The following is a 16,805-nucleotide window of genomic DNA, read 5'->3' as shown; positions in this document are numbered from 1 at the left end:
GTGAGTGTGTGTGTTAGAGAGAGAGAGAGAAAGTCTGATTATTGTAGAATACCGAGTCAGTCATGTACATATGCGTAGTATAATTAAAGAACATAATTTGATGATAGCAATTATATGAATATCTAATTATATGAATTATTCTGTATACTGTGGCTTGTGACCATGTTGTTTAAAAATAAACTAATAGCAACAATAGACAGCTAATCCAAAGGTTAAGGAAAACCATGGTGAGGGAATAGGTATTCATTAGACAAAACAAAACTGAAAACTTTAATTATCTGGATAGTTACGGAAGAAATAAATCTATCACCCTTTTTGGCCATAAGGGCAAAGGGGGTTTTTCCCCTCAGTTATCTCGACATTTGGCTACCACTCTTCTTTGATTCATTTTGGTCTGAAGATATCTGTAAAGTAAACTCTTAGTAGGGGTCAAATAATATATACCCAGAGTTATTTTTAGTGGATTTTAACCTGGAGCTGTTGCATTTGGTGTGTGTGAGGGGAAGTGTATATATTTTCAAACAGTAATTTATCCACATCCCACCCTGACCCCCCACTTTTTTTGGAGACAGGGTCATGTTGCCCAGACTGGAGTGCAGTGGCACAATCATGGCTCACGGCACCCATGACCTCCTGGTCCCAAGCCATCATCTCACTTCAGCTCCCCAAGTAGCTGGGACTACAGGCATGTGCTACCATGGTCGGCTAATTTTTTGTAGAGACAGGGTTTTGCTGTGTTGCCTAGGCTGGCCTTGAACTCCTGTCCTCAAGTGATCCTTCCACTTCAGCCTCCCAAAGTGCTGGTGTTAGCCACTGTGCCTGGCCCCTTTGTAATTTTTTAAAAGTTCTGATGATTCTGAATTATCTCATACTTCACTTATATACTTTCTACCTCTATTAGAACCCACTTTTGGGGACTGTGAATAGATTAAGTTTCTAAAAGATCCATTAGCTCAAGAAGAGTCAGTCAATTTCACATGAGAGCTCTTTCATCTTAATAGAAGGACTTTTTTTTTTTTTTTTTTTTTTTTTTTTAAATCAAGGTTGGCTCAGACTCAGAAAGACTGAGTCTGAACAAATGCAATTTTACATGTGTATGGTAGTAAGCACGTTAAGGGGGCAGGTTGCATGCTGTCAGTGTGCTATTTGGAGTGAGAAGAACTGAGATGTTTTCGAATGGCTTGAGCAGGTGAGGGTCATTTCTTTAAAAAGAAGGACACGCACACACTCCTGATTGAAGTGGCAAACTTTCTCAGAGACATAGGGTTACCCAGCACATAAGCTACTTACTGCAAGTATGCAACTCTTAAAATATTACATCCACACCTTTACATATGTCTTTGGTTCATCTTCAGTTTGCATGTCAAAAAGAGGGTATCTTTAATCTGACAAATTGATCTCAGGAAGAGGGTCAACCTTTATAACGGTATTGGTGAGATTTTTGTCAGGGCCATATTCTAGTTTGTTAATCAATAATGTTTCTCTCTCTCTCTCTCTCCCTCTCTCTCTCTCTCTGTGTGTGTGTGTGTGTATGTGTGTGGTGTGTGTGCCTCCCTTCCTATTTTACCTGTGGCCAAAAGGACCTCCCTCAGTTTCCCTTAGTGTTAATTTCACATATGTAATTAGTAAAACAGTCCCCAAAACTAGTTAAACAATTTTTAGAAAGTTTCAGCCTCAGCAGATTCATACCGTTTTATTATGTAGGATGAAGCACATAAAGTATCTTGAGACATTCTTCATGTTGTGGAGACTTGAGGGTTAATGATGAGGCAAGCCTATTAACAACCAGAGATATCTCGTGTCCTGGATTTCCTGGAGTGTTTACCGTGTGTTACTTTGAATGAATGACCTGAGTGAGGATGCTAAGATTTTCCGTCTTAACGTTACTCCTTTCAAAATCATAATGTTATAGACATTCCTTTATGGTAATTTTATTTTAATAACATTCAGGTACATAGCTGGACAAAAGTCTGATATGTCTAGGTAAGTGATCTAGCTATAAATGAAACACACCGGTGTCAAACGCTGTTTGGAAGTGATCTCGTATTCATTTTCACAACCAACAGATGTGATACACTTTTTTGAAACCTCCCTTTATGCAGAAGAAGTGATATACTTTTAAAAAGCACTTTTTATTTCAGAACATTTATCTGAGAGAGCCTAATTGAGAAGAATATTGCATTAGTAAATTGCTCTGCCCAAGACAACAGCTGCTCTGTTTCTCTTCACGTTTTAAAACCTAAGTCCCAAATCTCAGTCTGTAGTTAAGAGCTTCAAACAATAATTACCTCTGTGAAATAAGCAGAAGTCCTTAAAAGGGTCTGTCGGTTTTCCCGCAATCTTTTACAGGGTGAGCAGCGCTGTATCCACTGATAACCCAGCTGCTTAGGAACTGAGTAAAGCCGGCTCCAAACTTCTCAGCTGTTGACAGGCTTGACTTGCTGAGAACACCAGTTAAATATAGCACCCGCGAGCTCAGCTCCTCAACATAGTCATTGCTCTGACAGTGTTGTGAAGGGAGCAGAAGAGGAGAAACCTAATCTCAGAACCCAACAACACCTAGCAACAGTTGAAAAAACTTTTAAACAAAAGTCTGGGTGGGAGATATACAACAACTTCCAATTTCTGCTGATCAGGATTTCAGGGAGAAGAAGCTGCTTTCCCCCCTCTCTACTCTGTTTCCTGCATGACTTCAGCTATTGGCTAGTTCTGGGAAAGAAAGTGGGAAAAGCTTTTTCCTCTGTATTCTTTTGAGCTGGATAGTTTTTAAGAACTCAAATCTGTCTTGGGCTGTGAGACAAGCCACTGGGTTCTTCAAAGGATAAACTACCTCCATAGAGGACATACCTTTGGTTAAAGGAGCTGCCGTCAGGTAAGACCAAAATAAATAACTACTTGCTCTCTTAAGAAATATCTGTTTCCACAAGAAGAGAGTTCTCTTCCATTCTGTTTTGTCTGTTTCCTTTGATTATTCCTGTTCTACGATGTGATAGCACATTTAGAAATTGTAACCATTGTGAATTATTTTTAAAAAGTCAGAAACATCATCTTTTCCTCAAAATCATACTGATTCCTTTTTAAACACATAATTTTATTGTGTTTTAGTAGACATCAAAATATTTCTGCCAAGTTAATGCTCTTCGGCAGGTAACAGAAATATGACAAAGAACATTTCACATCTCCTTTCACAATTGGGATGGCTAAGCAATGAAAAGGATATCTGCCCTAGAAGTAAAATAACTTTCATTTACTGAAACTAGCTAACCAGCTTGTGTGGTAAATGACAGGAAAGTCCCGCATGGTGTTTGTATTGCTGTACTTTTTAAACCTGCTGTTGTATGTGTCTCCTTTTGCCTAATTCTCTGATTACACTGGTACACCTTGTGCTGGTTCTGACCTCGTTACACTAGAGTCACCCCGAAGGCTTCTGACTGGGCATAAAATATGCCTGGTATTAAATCACTACTCTTGAAGTTGTTGACTATAACTACTCAAGATAATGATATTTGTGTATTTTTAAAAAATAAATTAATGCTTGTGTTTAGATATAACAGATTCTGTTTTTAAAAACTTAATTAGAAAACGTTTTCTCTTAAGTTGCATGTATGTGTGTATGAATGTGTTTACTATAGTGTGAAGGAAATCCTCCTTTCACGTGATGACATCTTGTCTCCCCTTCCATGAGTTGCCATGCAATTTTATCAGAATGCTTAGAGTAACCAATTTCATGTTGAATATGACAACTTATGGCTGTACATTGTTGACATAGTTAGTATTGACATCTGGTGGTTTGTAATTGGGCTAGATTTGCGTAAAAATATTTTTCCTCTAAATGAACATGATGATTTGAATAATTTTTCTAGTCTAAGGATAATATCAAAGAATTTATTGAAGCACATTTTAATTGGAATTTTTAAAGTCTATTCTATCAATGTAAAGAAAGTACCCAAGACCAGTTTTGAACATATTATTTGTTGACAAATAAGAATGTATCAGCCTTTTCAGAAAATGATCCTCTTTTAAGAAAAGCTAATTAAAGCTTATATAGCATATACTCAGGAAAATGAAACAGGGCACCCATTTCAGTATGTATTATGTTTTATAATTCTGATTACTTGTTTATACAGTAAATAAGTGAATCACATATGATACAAATATGTACAAATAATAGTGCAAAAGGCACTCTGGTAAGTTTACTATTAGAGAATGAAACTCCTGGTGCTTTAGTAGAGATGAAATATCTTTGTCTCAAAGGAGTTTGAAAAGTCAGAACTAAATGCTTTACATTGTTCTTGTTTTTATGCTAAGAAGGGTCACGTTGTTGGCTTAAAAATGTATGTGTAAGGCCAAAATCTACCATTGATTCTAGGCATGTAATTTCTTTTGGAGTCAGTGGGACAGTGTGGCGATAACTGAGTGCAGCATTTGGCCCTGTGTGAAAGTCGTGTTTGCTTATGAAGTGAATTTTTCAGTATCATTAATTGTCTTCATTGTCGTACATTTATTCTTGAGAATCAAGAGCAACTCAGCTCAGGCTAAACCACACGGTTTCCTCCACTACATGAACAATCAGGCTCTCCACGACAATGCAGATCTGTTCTCCTATTCACTCAAGTTCATAGTTCTGTGACATTTTGAAATCGTCCCTTTCCCCTTTACCATGAAAGTTGTTAGATTCCATTGCCATGTCTTCCACCACACTAATGCCTGTTCTCTTCATGCTAGTTTGGGTTCTAACAATGCTGTTCCTTCCTACCCCTTGTAGCCATCCAAATCATCTTGCCCATGACCATGAGATTGGTTTTACTAAAGCATTGCTATGTTTGTCTATCTACTCTTCAGTTATCTTCTGGGACTTCTAGTAGCTGCCAAACACCTAGGCTGGGTATTTTGAAAACCTTCCATCATCTGGCACCTACTTAACTTTTCCAGTCTCACTACTATGACTCAACAACAAGGTCCCACTGCTTCAGGTATTTCAGATTATGGGCCATTCTCCAAACACATACTCAGCGAACATTTCAATACCCCAGCTTTGCCCCAGCTTTTATTCTCCCCGCCTGGAAGACATTTACTCTCTGGTCCTGTAGAAACTTTGCCTACTCTTTAAGACCCAGATCAGAGTCTTCCACTTTCACAATGATATTCTGGACCATACATTTTAGAAGTGATTCTTTCTAAGTTTAGACAGCTTGGTGCTCTGTTAGAATTAGGGTACTTTTGAGTAGGGCTTGCCTCTTTATATTCAGAACAATTTTATGACGTCTATTAGGCGCAAGGCAGTATCCTAAGCATCACTTGGCTTTGGAGCTTCTCAGCTGCAGGCATGTTGCGGATGTTCCATTCACATTTGTGGCTCTGATATCTGATGATAAGAGAAAGTATGGATAAGTATAGAATCAAGAAAAGCAACTGTAAGTTAATAACTTTTTACTTCAGAAATTTCTTAAGGAAAGTCTTCATAGTTTTACCATACACAGAAAAATTACAAACACTTTTAACTACACTCATGTACTTGATTGTGGAAATGATGTTGTATCTCTCAGGAATAAAATAGAAAGGGGAAATATGACAGGACTGTGTATGTATATATGCATGCATGCACACACACACACACACACACACACACACACACACACACACACACACACATATCCTGTGTATCTACCTAGACCTCTAAATACTGTAACTTATATACTTTTGTTATCTTTTGGTGCCAGGTTCTACTTACAGTTACTTTTGGTACAATTCATTTAAATCATGGCTCCTGTTTGTGGATCGTGAATTAGAATCTGGCTTTGAACAAGAAAACATTTAAATGCGTTATGATTCTTTTTGTGTTCTTTTTCTCTTGATATTTTGAAAAAGAGACGTTTTTCAGTGTTATCTTTAATTTCTCATGAAAACTGTAACCTTATTGGGTGAGATAAAGCAGGAATCATACTTTCGAAGCAATTTGTTCTGTATCCACCAAAAGAAAAACATTCTCTTAGTATTTATATTTTAAGATGGGCAAAGTGGTGAAATTTACTCTTTTAAATGGATATTCAGTAAGAAACCCTATGGAATTTTCCAATGAAATTTGTGAAATATTTAATATATTCATTAAGCACCGGTTTCCTTGTGGTTATAATTTTTATTTATTGTTTAGAAGTGAAACTTTGGGGTTTACACAGTCTAAATAATGCTACCTGTGTTTTCCTTTTTTGGCAGATGAGCATTTTTTCATAAAACATATTCCTTAAGATATAAGATTTTACACAGTTTGTTTAATCCACATTTTCATTCATTTGTCTAATCTTCCTTCTTTAAACTTGTGGGTTTTAGAAAGGTAGCACTAGGAGAAATGAGGGGGCAAGCTCATGTTGAGATTTATCTCAACAGAAAGGTTTAAGAGAAAAAAGATTAGTTAACAATTTATTAGAAAAATGACATCTAAAAGTTTGCAGTATAAAATTGTTTTTACATTGTTTTTAATACATATAACAATAAATAGAAAAAAAGATAAGCTAATAAAAATACATTTTGTTTCTTTAAATCTGAGTTGAGGATATAACCAGAATATGTTCATGGAAGAGGAGTCAGAAAAGGTTAGTACTTGAGTAAGTCAGTCAGATAGCCTGGATTCAGATTTCAGCTCAAGGTGACCTTAGGCAAATTAATCTCTGTGTCTCAGTTTCTTCATCTGTAAAATGAGGGTAATAATGCTATTTCCTTATAAAGTTTTTTTGAACATTAAATTACTTATAAAATCTGTAGTTTATAATTTATTCTTTAATAAATTTAAGCTAGTATGGCTTTATTATACCTTAAATGTAGTTATTTGTTTACTTTAATCTTTGTTGCATACAAAATTCTTGGATGCAGATAGTTTGTGATCTCAACTTCATAGATTATAGGAAAGGTAGGAGAATGTATTATTTAAGTTTGGAATCCTGCTTGGGACATACTTTTCTGCTGGGTACTCTAAGCAGACACAATTTGAACACCAGCCAATCATTTAATATGGAATTTATGTTTCAAACTCTCCCGTATCACTCAGCAGTCTGTTGTCTTATAGAATCATTACTAAAAAGGCTAAGAAATCACCCACAGCACAGACTGTTCTATGGTTTCTATATTTGCACTTGGAGATAAAGTATGTTTATACATAGTGCTTGGGTGTCTGTTTTACAGCCAACTACACTGGGTAATGTACAGCAACGAAGACTTCCTCCTCCATGCAAGAACACATTATTAAATTTATCATTCTTTATTTCTTTCCTTAGATGATTTGTTTTGTTTTACTAACCTAGTAACAGATAAAAATGAAAAGACCAAAAAAGGTCATCTTAAGCTAACTTTAACTTTACTAAATGGAAATGAATTCTTGCTATTCATTGCCCTTAATCCTATTCATTCTTCTTAAATATGAAAAGAAATATACATTCCAAGACAAACAAAAAGTGTTATCTCAGAAGATGTGTGTGTATGTGTATTCTGCTTAATATTCTGTATACTTAAAAATATATAAAGCACCCTTATAAGCAGGAAAGTTTCTTAGCAGCTTTAGTGGCAATAAACCTTATGCAGGACATACATGGTTTAAATCTGTCAATTTTACTTTATTTTTCCCAATTGAAAGGATAAGTCTCTAAAAGATGAGGCAAAACAAATTTTAAAATTGTCATTCTCTAATGAAAACTTTGTGTGGAGAGAAAGAAACAAAGGAAGGTAGGAAGGAAAAGTACAATAAAGAAAGAAAAGAAGGAAATAATTTTTCCTGGCTTTGCAGAATGAATACATTATAGTGGTACCAGGGCAAAAATATAGGAACCTCAGGAAAGTATATTGGATTATGTTTTTCTTTTTTATTAAATGGTCAGTCTATGCTTTAGCTAATGAGAGAAGGGAAAAGGCAACAGGCAGAATATAGCTTTCCCTGGTAGAAGCTAAGGCAGTGAATTTCAAAGACCAGGAAGCCTGTTGTGGAAGAATTTAGAATAAGGAAAATCATACATGAACTGAGCAGCTTTAGCTGGCTGTTAACCAGCTGATTGCAGAAATTGAGAAACTCCCAGCACAGAAGTGAAGTAATACAACATAAACCAGCATCCCCATGCTGCTGTGTCTCTGAGGGCTTTGTTTAAGCCTTAGCAACACTGAGACATCAAAAGAAGGTTTGGGTCTTTTTTCCCATTTTTGGAAATGGTGTCAATGTGCATAATATTGGGTGATTTATGTGTTTCTGAGGTCTGTGAAAGACAAACTAAAAAGAATTTTTAAAGCTAATGCAGAAATTATCTTGAGTGATCTGATTTTAATTGAGCCCTTAAGGTTTAAGGATATTTCTGTTTTTATTTGCTTGCCTAAATGCTGTTGCCTACCTCCTTTACCAAACATTGAGGAAACGATGATTGTTGCTTCACTGACCAAGGACCCTATAAGTCTGTACTTGAAAATAGTCTTTTTTGATCTTGTAAAAACTCTAATTGCAATCTTCCCAAGTTACTTTCAATAAATGAATTATCTGCTTCTTATCTTTGTAAGGAAAAGATATAAGAAAGGTATGAAATGGACACATCAGAGTTGGCTAAATGCATTCTTTAAAAAATAATTTGCTGAAGATTTCAGGCCAAAAGAAAATTTGACTGAAAACAATAGACTGCTGGCACCACCAAGACAATGGAGTTACTGCCAACTTGCCCTTGTTTATCTAAAAGATCTATGCAAAAATTAGGTTTTCACACATACATGTGCGCGCACACACACACACGATGACACAGTAATGGGAATAAATGAACATTCTTTTTCTTTCATATACTTATGTCTTAAGTAACTCCTTTTAGGCCTTGCCTCTTTGACCGTGGTACCAAGCACAACAGGAAAGGAAGAGGTATTGCTGAGTTCATAATGCTATTTCAGTGTGGCAGCCTAAGTGCACATGAGGAAATGATGCCCTGCGCCTGTATTTGGAGCCCTGTAGTTACTGTGACGACAATACACACTAATGGCAAACAAAGAGGGTCTGCTCATCAGGGCAAGCCAGGAAGAGTTTTGCCAGCTCAGATTTTTCCTAATTATTCTGTAAGTCTTGAAATGTGACACTGGAGGAATTCAAGGATCTTTGGGTTTCATTAACTGTTTAGTAAGTGACACATGCTTGAAGAGCAGCCTGGTATTTGGATCAGGGAGTGGCCTTACATATAAGCTTAACTTTCATATGCTGTGTTGATAGATATCATCTTCTGGTCACCAAACCAACTGGTTTGGCCATAGCCTGTTTATTTTGGTCTTTAAGGAAGTCAGCTGCATTGGTAGAGTTCACTTCTCAGGGCCCCTCAACTTTTGGTAAGACATCCCCACCTTCTACATTCTGCTCATTGCACAAATAATAATGATAATGGCTACATGTAATATATATTATCTATATAATATACAACATATGCAGTACATTTACTATATAAAATGATATGAATAACTAGCATATACTTGAGAAGATTACTATGTGCCAGGAATTGTGCCAAGCATTTTACATGGATGATTTTATTTGCTTCTCATAACAATCCTATGAGGTACTATTTTTATCACTATTTTACAGATCAGGAAAATGAGGTTTATAAATGTTAAATAACTTACCCAGTGGTAGATTTAAAATCCAAATCCAGGCAATTTGACCTTATCTGTTCTATGTTTTCAACCACTTTTTAAAATTCAGGCAGTTGTTTATGGAACACCTCCACCTAGATGACTATGAGATGTTTTAATGACATGTATAGAATGTGACACTGCAGGGTAACAGCTGCCTCTATAGCATGAAAAGATTCACAAAGTGCAAAGAATGAAGAGATTTAGGGTTAGAAAGCCAACAGAGGCTCTTTTCCAGGATCCCAAAGTGGAATCAGAAGCTTCAATGGCCAGTAGAGTTGGGCCACCCTCGATAAGCTAGGCCTGGGGCACTGAGAAGCAGAAGCGATTCTTCCAGTTATTGATGGGGCAATGTGGTTCTTGGTTTCTATACTGCTGGGTTGATTCCTAAGAAGAGGATGCCATGGAGCATTTGATTTTGTACCACCTCCTTTGACACTGTTGGGGCTTTGGTCTGCTGTTGCTTCTATTGACAACTCAGAGCCACACCTTCTATTGTAAACTTTGAATGTGCTGCCAGTCTCTGCCTTGGTCATAAACATTTAGTTTGTGAAGTGGGTTCAAGAGGGAATTCTATGAAATACTTATCTCCATTGTTGGTAGCAATACTTCCTCAAGAAACCTTTGGTGGAGTGTGTGTGTGTGTGTGTGTGTGTTTTGGTCAGGAGGCAGTGAGGAAGCGGCTAGAAAGTGCTCCACATAAAGGCTTGTTATTGGTTCCAAATGACTTTGTTTTGGTAGTGAGTTGTTATTCTGGCAGCATGACGCTCCTTCAAAAAAAAAAAAAAAACAAAAAACAAACAAACAAAAAAGACAAAACAGAGAGCTTGCTATAGTTTAAGAAAAATTATCTGACACTTTTCAGCCATTGGTTTGCTACTGTAGATCAGTGGCATATTTTATTGGATATTTTATTTAATTCTTTTATCTTTATTTGCCTGCATGATGTCCAAATGTCTGACTATTTGGAAATAATTGAAACTTTTGAGTTTCTATTTGCATTTCTGGCATTTAACTTTCAGATTGTCTGAAGTAAAAGGAGAGCAATTCTAATAAAATTTTGATAGAGCAGATAAGGCTTTGCTTTCTCTCATGCCAGTGGCCATAAAGACTCCACTTTTCCGGAGTATCACATATCCCAGGTAGTGGGATTGAATACCCCAGGAAGGTGAATGTTTTATATGGGATGACATATGATGGAATAAATCTCTACCTTCTGAGAAATTCTATTCTAATAAATTGAAACAGTAACTTGTCACAACTATACTAGCTCACCCCCTCCCCAAACACACTACATTCATTATTGGTTAATAGCACAGGACTTGTACTGCTACTCACCTGACAGGCTAAACATCTTCCTGAAGCAAATATACTGTTTGCTGTGTGACACAGACCTGTTTAATCCAAGCCAATGAAAAAGAAGTAAAGGCAGAGATGTATTACATTTCACGAAGGCTGTCTTCTTGACATTACATCTCTTGATTTCTTTGCAGTAAACTCAGTTTTCCTTTTGTCTTCTCCTGTCTTTATATAAAAAGATGTAACAGTGTCAAAGGAGAAAAAGAATTGTAATTTTTTTTTCACCCACCCAGAAAAAGAGTATTAGTGTTCTATTCTTTGGAGACAAAGAGTTTGACTAGTTGGCCTCTGGAAGTATTTTCTTTCCCTCATTCAGTTATTCTAAATTTCTTTTGGCACACAACAGCAATAATTTCCACATTAGTCTTTAGCTAATTGTTAAGATATTTACAGCTTATCATAGTCATTCAAGAATTATCTAAGACTTCGGTAAGATTTCCTAGTTCTCTTTGCACATCTGCCCCTAGTCTAATTGTGAGCAGGCACAGGGCCTTGAGTACCACAGTGTCAATGATTACATGGCTTTGGTCCTGGGAACAGCTATACCTTATAGGAAACCAAAAGGAATGGAAACCTCTAGCCTCTGACCTCACTTGAAACCATCAGATTATCCAGTACTGTGGTTCTCAATACTCTCCATGCATCAAGGTCACCTGGGGTGCTTTAAAAATGCAGATACCTAGCCTATGTCCCCAGAAGTTCTGATTTAAGTTGGCCTGAGAGGGTGCCCAAGTATTGGTCTATTTTGTAAGCTTTTGTGTGATTTTAATTTGCATCTGATATTGAGAACAAGTTATTGCAATCATTTTAAAGACAGTACTTTAAAAGTACTTTAAAAGATAGTACTTTAAAATGATGAGTGCCACCTCATCATTTTAAAGAAGATAGTACTGGAATGAGAAGTAACTCAGCTCAAGTTATGAAACCCTTTGCAGGTAGAATTGAGTATGGAACTGTGCTTACTCAACCCTTGGTAGTGGGTACTTTCTACACCTTGCAGTGGCTATGTTCCTGTCTTAAGAGAACTGAAACTCAGGATCGTTGCCTGGCTTTACTTTTAAGATCTTGACTTAAGGATTTTTGATTACTTTCTGGGTCCATTTCTATGACTGCACCTCAGTTTTGTACTAGAGTCACATAGGTAGAAAAAGAAGTAAAGCAAGGACCAGAACTTAAATCCCCTGAGCCCCAGTCTATTACTTTTTTCTATCACACAATCATAATAAAGTAGCTAATATTTAATGAATGCTTTCTGTATGTTAGGCACTAACAGTTTCATGAGGCAGATACACATATACTATATATTTTACAGATAAGGAGACTGAGGGAATTGTTCATCCTCCCCTCAGCCCCCAGCAAGCAGGTGGCAAGTCTGGGATGAGTCCAGGCAATTGGACTCCCCAGCCTGGGCTTGTAAGCTCTTAATCACTTTGCTATTCTGGAGCCCACTCTGAAAATATAAGGTGTTGAATGGCAGCTGCTCCCTCATATCAGCATCAGGGGTCTTGTTGCAGCTGGTTATGGTGCCCTTAGTTCCTGCTAACTGGGCTTTCTGCTTGACTAGAGATTGGGTCCTTGCCTTTCCCTCTGTTTTCCCAATGAGTGGCCCAATTGGAGACAACCTATTCTTGTCAAGATTTTGTTATAATGCTCTATTTCCCCTAGTGACTTTGTTTCTTATTTCCTGTCTTTCCTTTCTCTTGGGGACCAATATAATATTTTATGCCTTACTTTTGGGCACATGAACTTTACCCCAGACATTCTGAACACAAATTCTACTGTCTTGTTTGGATCCTTGACTTTTCGCCTAGTCTTGTGAGTTTGGCTGGGTTCCCCATTTATCCTGGGATTCCTCTCTCTGGACCTCCTCCTATCTTCTCTCACAATACCAACAACAACAGGAAAGGATTAATCACTTTGCTTTCCTATACAGCCGGTACATTGGAAACAAGTTGATCTGTCCTGTGAAACTGACAGGTCAGTGTGTTAATGTACTCTGAAGAACTTTTAAAATCTACATTTTTAGGTAGCGTGTATGGAATTAATTTTCTGATTGATTCTTTAAGTTTGAAATTCTATAGAACAGGCTCTTTCACACCTAGAGAAAAATTTATGTGTGTTGTCTGGTAAAACGAACCTTACTAAGATGAAAATCACCAATAACAAATACTGTAGCACAGGTTTTTCTAAGCAATAGAAAGCAAACAAAAAATGAAAAGATTCTTATAATTATCATATAACACATATTTACATGTAAATTCAAAAATTCAATGTGATAAATAAATTCTGTTATGACTTGGCACTGTTTTTAGAATCACCTTGCACCAAACAAGTACTCAATAACTGTTAAATTGAATTCATTAAATATCATGAAATTGATAAAGTAAATATTAATGACCAGTTTCCATTGATTGAAGTGAGCATAATTTTTCCTTGATAAACATGGCAGTAACAATTAGTGACCATTGGTGATTATTTCTCTGCTTCTCAGTTTTCTCTAAACCTTTATGGTCATGTATTGCTTTTCTAACAATATTAATTAAAAATAAACAAATGTTTTAAATGTTCACTAGAGTATCACAGAATAACCAATTCATAACTAAGTGGGAGCTGGACTTAGTAGCTCTAATGAGCATGATGCATACATGTTTCCATTAATAGACTAGAATTCTTACTTTAAAATACAGTGGCATAGACACATAACTATTGACAAAAGTCTAATTGCAGCTACTAACCCAAAACCACAACCAGGCTGTAGTTCATTAGCTGGAAACACTTCCATCCTTGGAAATCTATTTTGGAGTTAGGATTGCTCCACTCCTCTACAAGTGGTAAAGCAACAGCTGCCTTTTAATTAATGTTTCTGCTGACAGTTCCAGCTGATGAATACCATTGAATTTCCCTATTACCATCAATACTATCTACATTGCTCCAAAAGGATATATTGAGTATAATTGCTTTATTTTGCCTTATTTCACCTTATTTCTTTCTCACATCACTTCTTCCAAATTCCAGTGATGCCATTATTTACATCACCATTCACATCTTCCAGGGAATAAAGTCCCAGTGGAACACATGTGTTCCTGGTGATGTATTGTGATGGAATCTCACCAAAACGAGCACGTGAAATGCTGAGCTCAGAGAAGAGGACAAGGGGGAAAACCAGATGAAAGTGGCCTGTGGTTTCTCAGAAAGTGAAGAATTTTGTCCTTTTGAGAGAAAGATTAGGGAAAAAACAGAGCTCTTGTTTTTCTACATTGTATTAGTGAAAGATTAAAATCATCCCATTTGAACTATATCTGGGTTATATTATTTCAATTTCTCTTTCCAGACACTTTTTCATAGGAGCTGAATGTCAACAGAGCTTTCACTGTTAGTTGTGTGAGAATTTAGAAGGATTTTGTCTGTGTGAAAGTACATGATTATAGAGTGAGGTCCACTCAGTCTGCTCATCTTAAACAATATGTCCTGGGACTCAATCAGGCAAGGCTCATGTTTTGTAGCTAAAAGAGGGGTTGGATTGATGCTGAACTGAGAGAACATAGGATCTAAATGGCATGCCATCAGATGGTAGAGTGGTTCAAGCTAGCAGCTGGCATCTGAAGGTCTAACATGCGGTTATGGGGTATTCTGGCAGGCGGTTAGAGGATGCTTGCATTCTGACACAGGCAGGGAGTCAGTCCACATTTGGGCAAGCTTGTCAGCAGGAGCAGGAAGGAGAGCAGGGAGGTGGGAATCAGGAACAGGATAGCTGTGGAGGAGGAGCAGTCCTAGAGACTGTGAGTGAGATGCCAACATTGTCATACAATGTCAAAACAACTAAGAGGATGCTAAATCCTAGTGCTGGGCTAGAGTTCTTTGTGTCTCTCCTGCTTCACATTTAGTAAAAATAATGTACTCATTCACCAACTATTTTTTGAAACTCATGTGTTCAGGCACTGAGCTAGGGATTGGGATACAACGGTGAATGTTATATTATCTCTGCTCTCTAACAGGAGTTACAGGCAAAACAGTGGCAATTTCAACACCAAGCGACTAGTGGGTAAATGGTTTAGTGGGACCACAGAAATGGGACCACTCACCTGGTTTGGGATCGTCAGTGATTGGTCCAGAGACAGTATAAAGTGACTCTTGCTGTGGGAAAGGGAACTGTAGAGGCCGAAAACAAGATAGGGCCTGATAAACAAGGTCTAAGGGAATGCATCAGACATGAGTGTTATTGAAAAGCTCAAACATCTGACTTGTTAAAACAAGTCTACATAGCTCTACCAGTAGTGGGGAATTAGTGAGTTGCTTTCTTTCACTTACATGACAATTTTAATGTTTTAAAAAATAATGTGATGAAGAGGTCTGCTATATACATATATATTCATCATAGTTAAATCTTTAGTGGCCATAATGAGGCAACCAAAGAAGCCTCTTGCGGGCTAGAAAATTCCTGACCCTCAAACCACATTGCTGAGTATTTTTTCTAAACAGTGACTACTTGAGAGTATGTTTAAAAGCAGATGATGAATGCTTCCTATAAAAGTATTTGCTTTAGGACTTTTATAAGTTTGTGCACTTTGAAAAAATACTTACATATATTCAACACTCCACTTCAAGTGCCTAACTGCTGCTGAGGCAATAAACCTAGGTCGTAGCCAGAAAATTTTTGAAGCACATGTTGGAGAATTGCCTTACCACATATTAAAATGAATTTTGAACCAGAAGCAGTGGAGGTTGAAGGGGGAGTATCGATTGAGCCCAGGAGTTCAAGTCTAGCTTGGGCAATAGAGTGCAGCTGAGTCTCTTTAAAAAAAAAGAATTTTGAACCCATATTAATTAAAACACTTTGCAGGTGGTATCAGAATCAGTTCACATCAGATGAGGAGATCAAGGGAAAATAGTAGAAGGTTCAGGAAAGTATATACCTATAAAATTGGTGTACATTTTTAATACTATAAAAATGTAGTATTATAAAAAAGAGATTTCAAATCTATACTGAAAATATGAATTATTCCATCAACAGGGTTGAAATAACTGGAAAAATATGAAATTAAATTCCCGTTACAGCTTAACTAAAATATGCACTAGATGGACCAGAAATTTAAGTCTAAAAAAATGAAGGTGAAATACTAACAAAAAAACCTAAAAACATATATAGGTGGGGAAGGCTTTCCTAAGTAAGACAAAAAGTCAGTAAAACATAAGACTAAAACATTTGATTCCATAAAAACTGAATGAAAACTTTTACACTGAAAAAAAAACCCCTTATAACCATCATGAGCAAAGTTAAAATTCAAACAACAATTTGTGACCAAAATAATCAGGAACAAATGTCCTTAATATAAGACTTTTGTTTTGTTTTGTTTTTGAGATACAGTTTTACTCTGTGGCCCAGGCTGAAGTATAGTGGTATGATCTTGGCTTACTGCAACCTCTGCCTCCTGGGTTCAAGCAATTCTCATGCCTCAGCCTCCTGAGTAGCTGGGATTATAGGTGCATGCCACCACGCCAGGCTAATTTTTGTATTATTAGTAGAGATTGGGTTTCACCAATCTCTGTTGACCTGGCTGGTCTTGAACTCCTGACCCCAGGTGATCCACTGGCCTTGGCCTCCCAAAGTGCTGGGATTACAGGCCTGAGCCACCACTCCAGGCCAAGACTCTTTTAAATGAAAATAGAAAAAGAGACACAATAGAAAAATTGACAAATGACATAAATAATTTGGAATAAATATGTGAAAAACTACTTAATCTTACTTATAATCACTTATAATTAAAAATTAAATTAAAAGAAGATGTATTATTTCAACCAATACATTGACAAAGACAAAA

At 36.8% G+C, this 16,805-nt stretch overlaps 1 protein-coding gene across 3 annotated transcripts in view; it reads left to right on the top strand.

The window, feature by feature from the left end:
- The first annotated feature begins 2,371 nt into the window (after positions 1–2,371).
- Positions 2,372–16,805, top strand: part of FILIP1 (filamin A interacting protein 1) — a 202,777-nt gene continuing 188,343 nt past the window's right edge. For all 3 annotated transcript variants that reach the window (XM_025381365.1, XM_025381363.1, XM_025381362.1), the window contains exon 1: positions 2,372–2,872. The gene's annotated coding sequence lies outside the window, so the exon portion shown is untranslated. The remainder of the gene's footprint in view (positions 2,873–16,805) is intronic.

Source organism: Theropithecus gelada, chromosome 4 (genome assembly GCF_003255815.1).
Source record: "Theropithecus gelada isolate Dixy chromosome 4, Tgel_1.0, whole genome shotgun sequence".
Lineage (NCBI taxonomy): Eukaryota > Metazoa > Chordata > Mammalia > Primates > Cercopithecidae > Theropithecus > Theropithecus gelada.
This window is presented reverse-complemented; position numbering and strand designations above follow the sequence as displayed.